Source organism: Cupressus sempervirens, chromosome 8 (assembly GCF_028749045.1).
Source record: "Cupressus sempervirens isolate cs-2001-9-10 chromosome 8, ASM2874904v1, whole genome shotgun sequence".
Taxonomy (NCBI): domain Eukaryota; kingdom Viridiplantae; phylum Streptophyta; class Pinopsida; order Cupressales; family Cupressaceae; genus Cupressus; species Cupressus sempervirens.
Window position 1 is genome coordinate 565,194,330 of NC_143125.1, and position 14,426 is coordinate 565,208,755.

A 14,426-nucleotide genomic window follows, 5' to 3' on the forward strand; every position below is an offset into this window, starting at 1 on the left:
AATGTTGGTTAGGTCCTTAATCAACAAGGGTTGGTCAAAATGTTATAAAAATTTGGAAAGTACAGGCATATAGACTTTTTTGATAAATTATGTCTAGAGATTGCATCTTGTAAACGACGCATTGAATTGAATTTTCCCAAATAATTCAAATGAAAAAGTTGTAAAGACCCGTTCTAAATATTTACTGAACTAACAAAGACAATTATCAAAAACATTACAGAGGCATACTTTTGTCAATGCTCATTTATAAATGCTCCAAAATATAGAACTTTTGGCATTGCACGTGAATTCGTTGACGATGATGCACTAAGATGGATGATGCCCAACACTAGGAAATATTTAACCACTGTTATCCCTCCCACCTTGAAGTGGGAATTGATATATCAAAGAAGCTATAATCATATAAACTAATTTATTTCATGGTTCTTGACTTGGAAGGAAGAGTCAAAATTCCGGAGTTTCCAGTACTGACGATTGACGCTTACACCTTGGGACTTGTGAATTCCTTTGACATATTTTTGAGGTGAGATAAGATGAGTAAGGTAAGAGTTGATCAGTATATTGAAGGAAAATTATTCGACGCATCATCTTGATTATGTCTGGCATGATACTGCTATCCCATTTAGTGGGAATCTCCACTAGTTTGAGATTTGGCTGGGACGACATTACTTGTGGGAAGAAGGTCCGTCAACTCTTTAAGTCAACAACATTTTTCACTCTTGCTAGTTGGGACGTGAAATCAATGATCCCACAACAATGTCAACTCTAAAATATGAATTTTCCACCATATTTCAGAGTGGATAAATTTGAAAGGTGACTATAAGGGGACGAGGCACAAAATGTGGTACATCGACTGTCTGAACATCAATAAAATTGACAATACGTGCAATGATTGTAGGGTCGTGATATTTTTGAAAAGCTTCAAAGACTTCCACGTAAGAGCAATTGTCTGGGACAGATCCAAGCATTGCTACCTTCACTAGTCAATTGACTAGCCATAGAGAACACATCCAACTTTTCAGTGTTGACCGGTTGATGCAGGTTTCAAGAATCGAATGACTTAAACAATATATACCAAAGGGTTGACTCTATATTAAAAGTATCGAATAGTCAAATTTAACTTATTATTTAAGAACTTAATTTTGATGCATTTGACAAAGTTTCATTAGAAGTATGGCTTCCTAAAGTCTTCTCAAGAACTATTTGAACTAAATGATATGTTGCTAAATGTTTGACAAAATGCTTAAAAGAGGTTCTGTCACATGGGGTGTTGGCTTACAAAGGGTATAGGCTAATCTCCATAAAAAAAATATCAAAGATAAAACAAAATCAAACTTTTTTTCCTTCAGATTCATGAGAACGTAGTAATTTTTTTCTAAATCTTTTTGTTGTTTTTGACTACAAACTTTGTAGATCACAATGATCAAATGTGGAAATTTTCAAAAAATTCATGATGTTTTCAATCTTTTAAACATTGATCACCTGTACAGTTTTGATGGAAGATGGCCTTACAAAGTGCTTTTTGTGGGTGTAGAGCTCGAGGGATAGAATTTTTTAATCGAATGTTAAAGTTGCTAGTGCATTACAGTCGTTGTGTATATAAAACATGACGAACATATAAGAGGCACCTTAACTGATTGGCAAGGTACTCATTAGAATGCCATCACAGGGTTTCAATTACGATAGAGTAACCTTTCCAAGAATATTCACCAAGTGTGCCACGATGGAGGCTCTCAAAGTAATATGTGAATAGACTTTGAAACATAAAGCAAAGGAACAGTGATCAGCTTGTGCAAATAGAAGAAACCAGTTGATAAACTTGACAAAATGCCAACTCGGGGTGTTTGTCTATCCTCTTGGAATAAAAGGGTCACATATGAATGATTGTCGAAGTATATTGGTTCGAAACGCACTCCTAGATGTGCACATAGGTTTCAGATTATTTCAATAAACAATGTCTCCAATTGCTTGGCACAACGTGGTAAAGAAACTTAGTCGCATGAGTGCTAACCTTATCACAGAATCCCTGCGAGAGGTGTCATTGGAAAGGATTAAAAGAATTGTCTGAGAGTTGGCGTTTTACCAGCAAGCTCTTAAAATATTTAAATTAGTGATTTGCGAATGTATTATGAGCAGCGATCACATATAGTGTGATAATTGTTGAGTGCACTTCTAAGAGTCGGACTGAATGTCGATACTAGGTCTTGTCCCAGCTCCTATTTCCATGAACTTTCTCAAAGGCATTTTTCTTGCCCGGGCCAAGTTGAGAAATTCTCCAAAGAATATGATATGTGAAGAGGAAAATAAATTGTTTGACTCAATGTGAGAAAGTGGAATTAGCTCATAGAACACACTGAATTTGTCGAATTAGCTGTGAAACTTCTCCCATGAGTCAGTGCAGCTGAACTCAGAGATATGTTAACGAAATCATATAACAAAAAGTTGAGTTCTTTGGCTCTATGTTTAACAGAGATTAAGATCTTATGACATTTAGTTGACTGTAGACATAAAAGCTGAGAAGGGTTCATAAGGTAAAATTATTCCTAAAGGGTGATAAGTTTGATACTGTAATAAAGGAAAAGAAACCTATGCAGGTAGGGTGTGCCAAGACTGCGTTGAAGTATAAATGGGGATTTTTGATAATTTTTCTTGCAAGTCAAGGATTGAGGACTATTCGTTTTGTCAAAATTTGTTCGAAGTATTATTCTAACTTAATTTCTTATGACGTAGAATTCATATATTCAACAAGACATGATCTTTGGTGGGCTCATTTATAACCATTCAATTTCACTCGTAGGTCAAGGACCATTTGAAAAATTTCAAAAATTGAACTTAAAAGAATAATTGATATTCAGATTGCTAAATTTTGCTCACCATCAGTAAGATGGGTGCCTTGTATTTGATGCATTCCTTCTCAATTGAGCCTTGGAAACTTCAAGAGACAAGAAATTGATGAATGCAAATATAAATTCCACAATTGTGGCCAACTTCATCTCTACAATACTCACAAAAAAAAATTTACTAACATTAATGCAACAAATCCTCTTAATTACGGGTGAGTTGGAGCTACTAGTGCTTTTAATGACTATAAGAGTCATGCACCAATTAATAATTCTAGCATATTTCATTTTATAACTAACAATGCCATCATGAATGAGTGAGGCATTAGAAAGAAAAGAAATTTCACACCAACACGAGGTATTCAAGAACAACAAGTCATGTTTCCATTTTAAGATAGAGCTTAAATAATAATCTAATAAAAAAAAATTAAATAGACATTCTTAATAAAATCACATATTATAATTAGTATTAAAATAAAAAATAAGAATCTAGAATAAAATATTATTATTATTTAAACAACAACTAAATAAAATTTTAAAAAATAGATAAGAATAATATAATATGATCAATTATGAGTTAAGTAAGTACATAATGTAAATAAATGAAATCTAATGAAAGGTTGGGAGGTATAAAATAAATAGACATGACTTGTTCAAAATAAGCTATAAGAGGGAGTAGAATGTTGGCAAGTGACTAGGTAGGGTATGAATGTCGTCATTGATGACAACATATATTCATCTAGTAGGATCATTTGAAGTAGTTGTTTAGGAGGAAAAGGGAGGCACATTAATAGGGTTGTAGGTCTTCACTTTTCCAACTAAGCCATTCAAATATATGTGAAAGGGAAAGAGGGAAATTTCCAAATATGATTCAACTTATGATCCAAATTAGATTAGCTAGGACCCAAAGGAACAAGGGTGCTAATACTAAATTTAGATTATAAAGAGGAACACAATACAAGGAAATGTACTATTTGGCCCTTCATATGATATCAAGTGAATGTGAAATTGAACTAATTACTTAAATAATGTAAATTTAGATGCTTTGTGAACACAAATAGCCTAATTAAGATATAGATCTAGGGTGAAGATATAAAAAGACAATAAAATACAAAAGACTTAGCTTGAAATGTGTAGAGGAATATGTATTTTAGCTCTAAATCTCAAAGATTTGAACTATATTTGAATATACATCCACAGATCCCAGAATAAAATGACAAAAGGAACAAAACCCACAAATCTCCCTAAAAATAAAGACTGAATGACTAGATCAATTTTGGAAGATGTCATACAACCATGTTGACATATTCTAATGATCTAAAATTGACTTCTCCAAAAAGCTCTTGAAAATTAGGATCTGGATCTAAAAACCTTTTACTTATATCCTACAAATCAACATAGGAAAAAAGGGTTTTATGGTTGGGGTTTGATGAAGGCTTGCCTTCATTAATCCCTAGGTTAAGGAGTTAACCATAATTAAGAAATGTAAATGCAAATGACTAAAAGATAAGATAATTGCTAGGATTCACCTTGCTAGAAATACTTGTAAGGATTTTGTATGTAAAATGTATTTTAGATCTTCAACAAGGAATGTTGCGTATCTCCACAATTTGCAACGGATCTACCATAATGCCATGATGTTGGCTTGGATATAAAAATGCATCAATGAAGAAGATGGTGAATTCTTCAACGTAGATCTCCTCCCTTGATGGCCAACCATAAGCTAAGAGTAAATGCTCACAAAGGATCCATCAATGCTAGATAGAAAATCTCCTTGCTTAAATGCTTGATAATTAGGAATACTTGAACACCTTGAATGCAAAAGGAAGAAATATTAACTAGAGAGCAAGAGCTTGAAATCTTGGAATTGAATTATGAATCAGATATGAAAATAAATCATCAAAGTCTTCTTATATATGAATTTTCAAGTAGGAAAACAATATAAGCCAATAGGAGAGTGCAAGAAACAAATGAAACCCTCGAGGCCTTTTGGGCCCTTAGCCTTCAAACTTGCAAGGACTAGGTTGACCTAAGTTGACCTAGTCTACAATGCGTCAACCTAAGTTGACCTAGTCATGAAGATCAGGTCTGTAAAGCATCAGAAAAAAGTGGAAGATAGAAGGAGGAATAAGGTGAAAATAAGAAGAAGAGCAGAGAAAATGAGATCAAGCACAAGAATATCCATAGTTCAAACAAGACATTATGAAGAGTGAGATAAAAGGTCTTAAAATGGAAGATGTCCTTTTTTATCATGTATGTTTCCTTTGATGCTTGGAGTTAATGGTCTTTATACTGTCCGTAAAACTTGTTCCAACATATTAAGAAATGACTAATTTATGGCAAGATTTGCAGCAAGATTGGAAGCTTGCTGATGAATTCATTCTTGCAATGTTTTTAAAATCTCCTCATTTGATAAATTTATTTTCTAGTGTTTTCATGAAGATTACCATTTTTTCTTTTGTATGAATATTATCAAGCCATCCTCGAATTTTCAACTGGAAGCATTTTTCCTTACAAATAAGCCCTTGTTGCATCATGGACTTTGATTTTTATATGACTCTTGTTGTAAGTAGGCCATTATGATATTTTCAGTAGTCATGCCATTTTGCAAGACAGGGCACTTCTTTGACAAAAATTAATTTGTTTGTGCCTAAGAAGAACAATGAACGCACTTAGTATGGACTAAATGCCATGAGGGAATTCATATATACTACAATCTTCATATTTTCCTTTTCAATTATAGCGATTAAACGTGCATGAGATTGGCTTCTTTTTCCTTGAAAATTTTAACCTTTATAGAAATCATGGTATGGGTATCATATGCACATTCGATACTTGTAATAAATGAATGTGATCACACATATTAATAATAACATATCTTTGTTGATGTAAATCATATATTTGCATTGTGGCTTTTGCAATCTTTACTAACCTTCTGTCACTATAAATTCTATGTAAATATGACCCCATCCAGTTCATACTTGCACTAATTTTGTTCTTTGATGTGCATGTTTTTGTTAACTTTTATGAAAATTGGTTTCTATCTTTGTATTGTATCTTTTATTCTTGAACCAATCAAATAATTTAGATTCTTATATTGTTATTGTACCTTACACTTGATTCTAAAAACCATTAATAGTCCAAACCTATTTCAATGCTACTATTCCTTCAATGTTCAAACCTATATTTTTAGATTAACTAGTCCCTAAAAAGTGTTTTCCTTGTTAACTATAAACAATTTTCTTTTCTTCCTGAAACTGTATATTGGATTAGTTGGAAGGTTTCATAATAATGATATTTTATCCCTTGTACAATTTTAATTTAGTTTTAAAATATTTATGTGATAAAAGGGTTCATACTTATCATGAGCATGTCCCCTCAAAGACCCTTGTCTTTAACTAGGTACATAGTTTAGCCAGAAGATCCCATGCTCATAACTTGTGAATGCCTCCTCAAAGGCTTCCCCATAGTCTAGGCCTCTACATAACACAATCAGAAGTTTTCATGTCTTACGAAATGTATCCCTTCAATGACCCACGAGCCCTCTGACCTACTTCTGCACATGACAGAAACATATCAATACACATATTAATTGTTTTCATATTTTTTTCTTTTCTTTTCTTCTCACACATGATTGATATTTATTGATATCTAATGAATGATATTTATAAATATAGATTTTTCATTTCCCGAGCTCAGTCATTTCTTGTGACTGATGAAACTTATCTCCTTCTTTCAGATGACAACGTGAATGGAGAAACCCGGGACCCTGTCCAATTTCAATAACGTTGCTTCATTCAATACATTGATGGAAACAAAAATCATTTCTTTACTGCTATCCATTCTATGTGTTTAATCAATAAATCCTTGATGATATGGAGAAAACAATAGTGCTCTCTTTATTAATTGAATGCTTTTATGTATAGATTTCTCAATATAATGAGATACTGTAGAGTTAATTTTGTAATTCATAAACTGTTAACATTGTCCCATTTGAATTTATATAACGAATTCAAAGTTTTTCATACTTCACAGTGTTTCAAAACTATTTTTACTTTTAATGCAATCTGAGCATGTAACTTAATCACATAGTAGAACATGGAAACATAGGAGATCACAAAAACTTGTATATATAGTGAAATTTTATAACATATACATTTAATACTAGATTCAATAATTCATTTTATTTCAAATATCATGTGATTCTATTTTAAATTATTATTATAATTATATTTATCTTGTTTAATATATCATTAGTGTAATGATTATGATGGTATAATAAAAATATTTTGTGTAAGAGAGAAGTTGGGTCCACTTTTTGGCCTAGTGTATTCTGAACATATTCATTAATCATGACGTGATGCTTGGTTCTGCTCATTATGGAGAGTGATTGCATGGTCTAGAGATAATCCTATAGCTCTTATGATTTTTATTTTTTGTATAGCAGTATTCCTTGTCATCTAAAATTATTTTTAGTTATAGATTAGCTCGATCCAATACATATATCTTGAAAGAAATTTATTCTGTAAGGGGATAGAACTTTTAAAAAGGGTAAGATTTCTTAAGAGATCATAGATACCTGACATATTATATCCTTATACAATGATATTAATGTGGGTGTGGAGGGTGGGGGTGATCTATCGATATTCAAAAAATTATATTTTTATAGTTTATTTTTGGATTTATGTTTTTTACATTATGTTACTATTAATGTCAAAGGGGGAGATTGTTAGGAATAAATAATATTGTAAGAACTTAGGAGCGTTGCAGAGATTCTCTATTAATGATAATTTTTGTAATTGGTGTCAACATATATTCTTTAGTTCATGATAGACTCAAATTCTATTGATTTTAGGCTACATAATGGTTCAGTGCAGCCAATGATTGAAAGATTTGGATATGCAAACATACATTTGTATATAACAATGAGTGTAGACATAAAGTGTGTGTGTGTGTGTGTGTGTGTGATTTTGGATGAGTCATGGTTCATTTTGTGAAGACTAGTATAAAACCACTAAGTAGGAAATGTATGCAAGATGTAGTTGTAGAGTTTTTTCTATATCATAATGTCGAGGAGAAATTAATCTTGGTGAGAATGAAATATCATAAGACGTATTCGTGCATAGATGTATGGATTTGGGAGTCATTTATCTTATTCTAGAAAGGTCACTAGAGTGTAACATATGATGCATTTTACTAGCAGCTAATAAATTAGTTGTAGTGTGTGAACCATCATTGGAAAATATTATATTCTCATCAAATATCATGTGCAAATATTTATGTAAATGATTGTATAGATTATAGATGTGTATATGCCTTAGCATGGCTTGTTTATCACTAATTGTACTTTGGAGAAGCTCTAACATGCCAACCTAATTATTCTTTGTAAAGGGTATTAAGGAAAGATATTTTCCTTGTTTTGGATGAATGAATGGTATGTTTAGATATGTGATCCTTGATACTTGATTATTATACTAGAGAAGAGATGTTGTTTTAAAGATTAGTGGAATTTAAACAAACTATTTTAGCAAGTTCATGCTTATTGGATTTGTTATCCTGAAAGATCTAAATTTCACTTTTGTCTTATAATTTATGCAATAAGTCTACATGTTCTTATCAACCTTTAATAGGGTTAGAACCTTTTAGCAAGGGTTTAAGATATCCTAATAGGGATTTTTCCTTTAGCATGGATTTTTGTACTAAATGAATTATGATTGATTTCTAATAGGGTGATATTCTTTCCCAAGAAACTTATATATTAGTACTCTATCTTGTGGGTGCTATCCCACTAGGGTTTTCCCTTTGATGAAGCATTTTCGTAGTCAAGAAAATCATCATGTTTTGTTGTATGGTTTCTTATTATTCATCATTTTTCTAATTTTTGGTGATCAATTTATAAGTTTGGATTTAATTATTTGTTCTCACAATTAGGTTTTGAGATGTCCTAGAATATCTTAAGCCCATCAAGACTAGCTATGAACCCTTACAACCTCCATTAAACATTAATGTATCTCAAAAAAAATATGACACATTAAGTCATCTTTAGGGTTCCTAAGACACATAAAATGAATTAAGATGTCTTAAGGGGTACAATAATACATATTGGGTGCTAAGTGATTGTAAAGGGTGATAAGTTTTTGTAAGAATCCTTAGTGCCCATTACATGTCCTAGAACCCCTTAATGCATCATATGAGTCCTAGGATGCAGTAAGAGGTCATAGAATATCTAATGGATGCTAAGGGGTCATAGATTACATCAATGGCTCCTAGGATTCACTGATCTGTAATAAGTGGTCCCAAGGGTTCAAACATTGCATTAATGTATTCTATGAACCCTAGAACCCCCTTTATATATCCAATGATTCCTAAGATATATTTAGGACTCATAGTCCATGCAAAATGAATTATAAATTGTCCTATAATGAGACATTGATGTCTTCGACATGGTCCTAAGGTGTCCTAGGATACATTAATAGGTACTACACAATCCTAACTATTATAAGGGGTCTTAAAGATATATTATCAAGTCTAGGTGTCCTCAAATACATTAATGTATGATAAATGATAATGGAGCCCTAGGGCATTGTAGGATGCAATAATTTATAATTGGGTACTCAAGCATCCTAATATACAATAATGTATAATGGGTTTCCTAATAGGCCATAAGTGTCTTAAGGATGTCGGTTCTTCATTGAAGGGGTAATTAAATACCATGTATGTTCATATTATGAGGCATAAATATGCCAAAAAAGATGGCAATATATTGCCTAAATAGGGGGATGCTTCTATCTATCTATCAGTGTATTGGATGGGTATTGATGGGGGTGACAAATCAAGGAGTTTGGGGATTTTTATTTTTATTTATTTTGAATAAGGAGGATTCTTTATTATGTCACAAACACTCATGTTGTGATTTTGGGTCTCTAAATTAAGCCCCAATGATTTAGGGGTTAGATGATATATTAATGGTTGCTAGGTCTCATTAAATGACCTAAGGTGTCAGCATCGTCCTAACAGGTTTTAAGGGGTCATAAGTCTCATATCAAGTCCTATAGAGACCTAGGATAAAGAATTAATTATAAGGGGTGCTAGGACACAAGGGTTGTTAAGGAATCCTAAAGTGGCCCAAGAATCCATTAATAAAATATGTGATATATTAATGGGTACTAAGTTGTCCTAAGGGATCCTAGGATATACATTAATGGGTCCTAACTAATGGGTTATAGTGTCATAAGGGGTTTTAGGATATATAATGGGTTCTATGTGGTTGTAGGATACATAATGGGCCCTATTGAATAGTAAATAGGGATACAAGTACACATATACCCAATTCCAACTATATAGAGCTTAGAGCCTTTTATATTTTAATTATTTTGTCTTAACAGTTCTAATGGATGGTTTAACACATGTGTTCTCTTCAATTAAGGATTGATGGATAGGTTTTATGAATGAGGGTTAGGAGTTTCAAAGTAATGGTTTATACTTTACAATAAGAGGTTCTAGAGTTTCTATTCTATTATTTATTTTTATTTTGCATATGATTGAAGTATATAAAATTTAATTCTAGATGTTAATTTTCTTAGGGTTCCATTGTAAGTCATTCATTTAGGGTTTATATTGTAAGTTATTTATTTAGGGTTTTTATTATGAGTTATTCATTTAGAGTTTCTATTTGAAGTTATTCATTTATGTTTTATATTCAAGCTTTGTCATTCATTTTAATTTTTAATTTTATGTTGTTTGACCATAATTTATGAGGTTTCTACATATTGTCTTGTTTGAAATGCAGTAAAAATTTAATTTCATATGTATAAAATGCAGGAAATTTTTTAATACATTGTAAAACCTAATTTATTTTACACCCAAACACAAAATAAAATAAATTTAATACATACAATCTATTTTGTTAATAAAAAATAAAGAAAATTTACTTTAAAGCAATAATAAAAAAGTAAAAAATAAAGAAAATTGATATTTATTTGAAATGCGACCTCACTTGGAAAGGGATGTTATTCCAAATGGGGTCACACTTTATTGATTTTAGTTCAAGGTCTTGTAGTACACAAGACCTTGATTCATGTTTAGTCCAGTGACCTCAAATATAAATTTAACTTCATTCCATACTAGTGTGACCTTATTTTATGGAGCTATTTTTTGTGAAAATGGCCAACTGTAAATGTTCCCCCAAAAGTGAGCTGAACTACTTGCACTTACCCTATTATGTATTCTATATTTATTATTTATTTAAATATTTAAGCTATATATAATTAACATTAGAATTTTATTTATTATGCTAGTTATATTATTTGATATACTCAAATAATAGTAAATCGTAAAATCACTTTAAATTTATCTACACAATTTAGAAGAATTAATTAGAAAGAAGGTTAAACAAATGCTAGCTAATATAATTGTGGTAAATATTCAACCTAGAAAATAAACATATAACTAGATGCATGTGCATACATACATAGTAGTTCATTTTATTATTATTATTTATTTTTTAATCTCAATTCTCTTTGTAGCAAATCAAAACCTTACCACAGTTGTAAGAAATTACTAACTTGTGTTATAGACTACAAGGAAAAAGAAATGATTAAATGTAAAGAAGTGAATTTTAGAAACATGCTATGACACACACAAATAGTTTTTCTCTGTGTGTGTGTGCAAACATGTGCTTTTCATTATCTCTTAGGTCTCTTTTATTTATTATCTCTTCTATTCTATCTCTATCTTCACCTCCTTTTAACTTAGAACATCTATCTATCTATCTGTCTATCTATCTATCTATCTATCTATATTCTATTGTTTAAAAATAGAAGCACTTTTATGTTAAGGGTGTTTAGCCCTCTAAGCTGAGTAACTAGTCTAGGGTCATGTCACGCACCTTGAGTGGGTCATTTCATGGATTTGGTTGTTCGCCCCCCCACCCCTGCTCTCTCTCTCTCTCTCTCTCTCTCTCTCTCTCTCTCTCTCTCTCTCTCTCTCTCTCTCTCTCTCTATTTCCAACCTATTTTTGACAACTTTCTATGTGAAAATAAGGACTTTGAATTTCTAGGTCAAGATCGACCTTGGCCTTGACCTATGTCAAGAATGACCTCAACCTTGACCTAGGGTAGGTTTGACATCATCCTTGAATGTGGGTCCATTTTACAATTTCTAGGAGTTTTGGGACTTCAGGCTTTAGAAAGATTCTTTTTCCCACTTTTGGGTTGGATTTTTGGGTTTGGGAATGGTAGACTCTTAAATTACTTTTAATATAGGTCCATTTCTAGGGGTTAAGGTTAATTGGGATTCAATTCTCCCATGTCAGCCTCTAGGAGTTTTTGCCCTAGGTCTCTATGTATGAAAGCCTTCTTCCCTCATTTTGACATCTACTTTCTATGAGCTATGATCTACAATATATCCACTATATCAGAGAAAAGTTTTTATCTACATTTCATGAGAGTGTCTACCTATGAAGTGAAGATCTCTCAAGCATTCAAGCATTCAATAATTCAAACATCCAATTCATCAAGGAGGACCATTGTTAACTATTGAAGGATTCAATCTCTATGGATCCCTCTTGTTAAATATTTCTCCATCCACATTCATTGAAGCCTTTTTCTATGGAAAGATACATTCAAGATTGGTGTTGAAGATCTAATGTCATTGATTTGAGACATCCTATATACATTTCTACATTTACTTGGAGCATCCATATTTGTGGATTCAAGGATTTGAATCCTCCACAAGGATTTCATTATAACAAGGTGAATAGTTCCATTTACTTTGTTTACTTATATTGTAATTTCAATTACATTTCAAGGGTGATTCCAAACTTGGGTTTGACAAAGGAAAACCCCCTATCCAAACAAAAAAACCATTTTTTTTGCAGATACATGTGTGGAACAATGAATTGAAGAGAAGATTTGGATACTCTTTTTGTTGAACTTGTAGGATCCATGAACACAAAATTCGTCAAAGCAGTGTAGCTCAAGGTTGACTTTTTAGGGTACAATTATGCCCTAGGGAAAGATTGTACCCCACTATAAGGGTCAAGGTTGACCTCCCTTCAAAAGGTCAAAATTTGTATGGGTTTTCTCCATCTTGACATTTTCAATCCGAAATAAGTTGCAAAGATCCTTGAAACTATACATTGACACCAGAAATCAACTTTTTCTAGATTTATCATACTTCAAGGTTAGTATTTGTCTTTTATCTATTTCAATATTTAAGCACATACTTTTCAAAATAGAAAGATCAAAGGAGCTCCTTTATCTCTATACTCCATTGCATGATCTATTTGTCCATTGATCACTTTCTTGCCCTTAATCAATTTGGATCATTCCTTTTGGGAATTTAGGTTGAGGATAGGTTCTATTTTCTTCCCGTATATATATATATATATATATATATCCTTCATTACCTCTCTCTCAATATCTTCCCCTCTATCGTCCCTCCTTTTCTTTTAAGTTATATATGTTTTCCTAGATATCTTTCATCTCCTCTTGTACTATCCTCTCTACCCACATATTTCTATCAATCTATCTATCTCTTTCCCTCTCTCTTTTTATGACTTCAAATCTAAATATTATTCTCCCTCTCCCTCTCTCTCCCTCTTCATCTCTATCTCTATCTTGTTATTGGACCATCTCTCTAACTGTATATTCACCACTCTCTCTACCTCTCTATATAATACTTTCTATATGTCCCTCTCTCATTCTCCCCTTCTCTCCTCTATATATTTTGTTCTCCCATCACTATATATCAATCTCTCTTTCACTATATAAAGGGTTTTGTTCTAATATAATTTTTTATATTTCTAAGTTGATAAAATATTTATTTGAAGCTATCATTCTTTTATTAGATTTTTTATTAAATACAAATATTATAATTCTTTAATTGACATAAGAGTTGAATTCCTATAATACATAAATATATGCAACACATAGACACATGTTTTTGTGACATTTCACACCTCTTCGACATACCTCTTATACACCAAGCTATATTTGCTAAATAATCTAAGGTGCTTCTTTTATTGAGCTTGATATGAACCTACAAAATTTTACAATTTAATCCTTGGCCAATAGGTAGGGTGGTTTGTAGGGTTCAAACCACCCAAATAATGTATCATGGTATGTTCATAAAGTAAAGAGGGGATGAGCAGAAAAGTTTTCCTTTTAATTTTAAGCACCTACCCTTGATTTATACTTTGACTTTAGAGAGGAAAAGATCATCGATCAACGAGTGTGAGAAAATTCAATTATGGCATCGGAAAACTATGTTGAGATCATGACATCAAAAAATTGTAATGTGATCACGGCATCAAAGAGTTGTGTTCAGTTCGTTCAAGTTGTGACTATAGTCTTACTAGTCTTAGTAGTAATTTTATTTGTTCTCCTCATTTTGAGGGATATAGGGAAGGCTACAAAGAGGAGAGAACACTGGGCTCCTAGTCATTTTCTTGTGCTTGACGCTTTGATGATCTAGTTGAAAGGATCAATTGTGAAAATGAAAACAAGAGATGAATAAACAAATAAAACAAGAGAAAATATAACACCATATTTATCTAGTTCACCACAAATGTAGCTACATCCAAAC

General features: G+C 32.0%; 1 pseudogene; it reads left to right on the forward strand.

Moving 5' to 3' along the window:
* Window positions 1-311: 311 nt before the first annotated feature.
* On the forward strand, window positions 312-983 carry LOC149543657 (putative exonuclease domain-containing protein At3g15140 pseudogene; annotated as a pseudogene).
* Window positions 984-14,426: the final 13,443 nt, after the last annotated feature.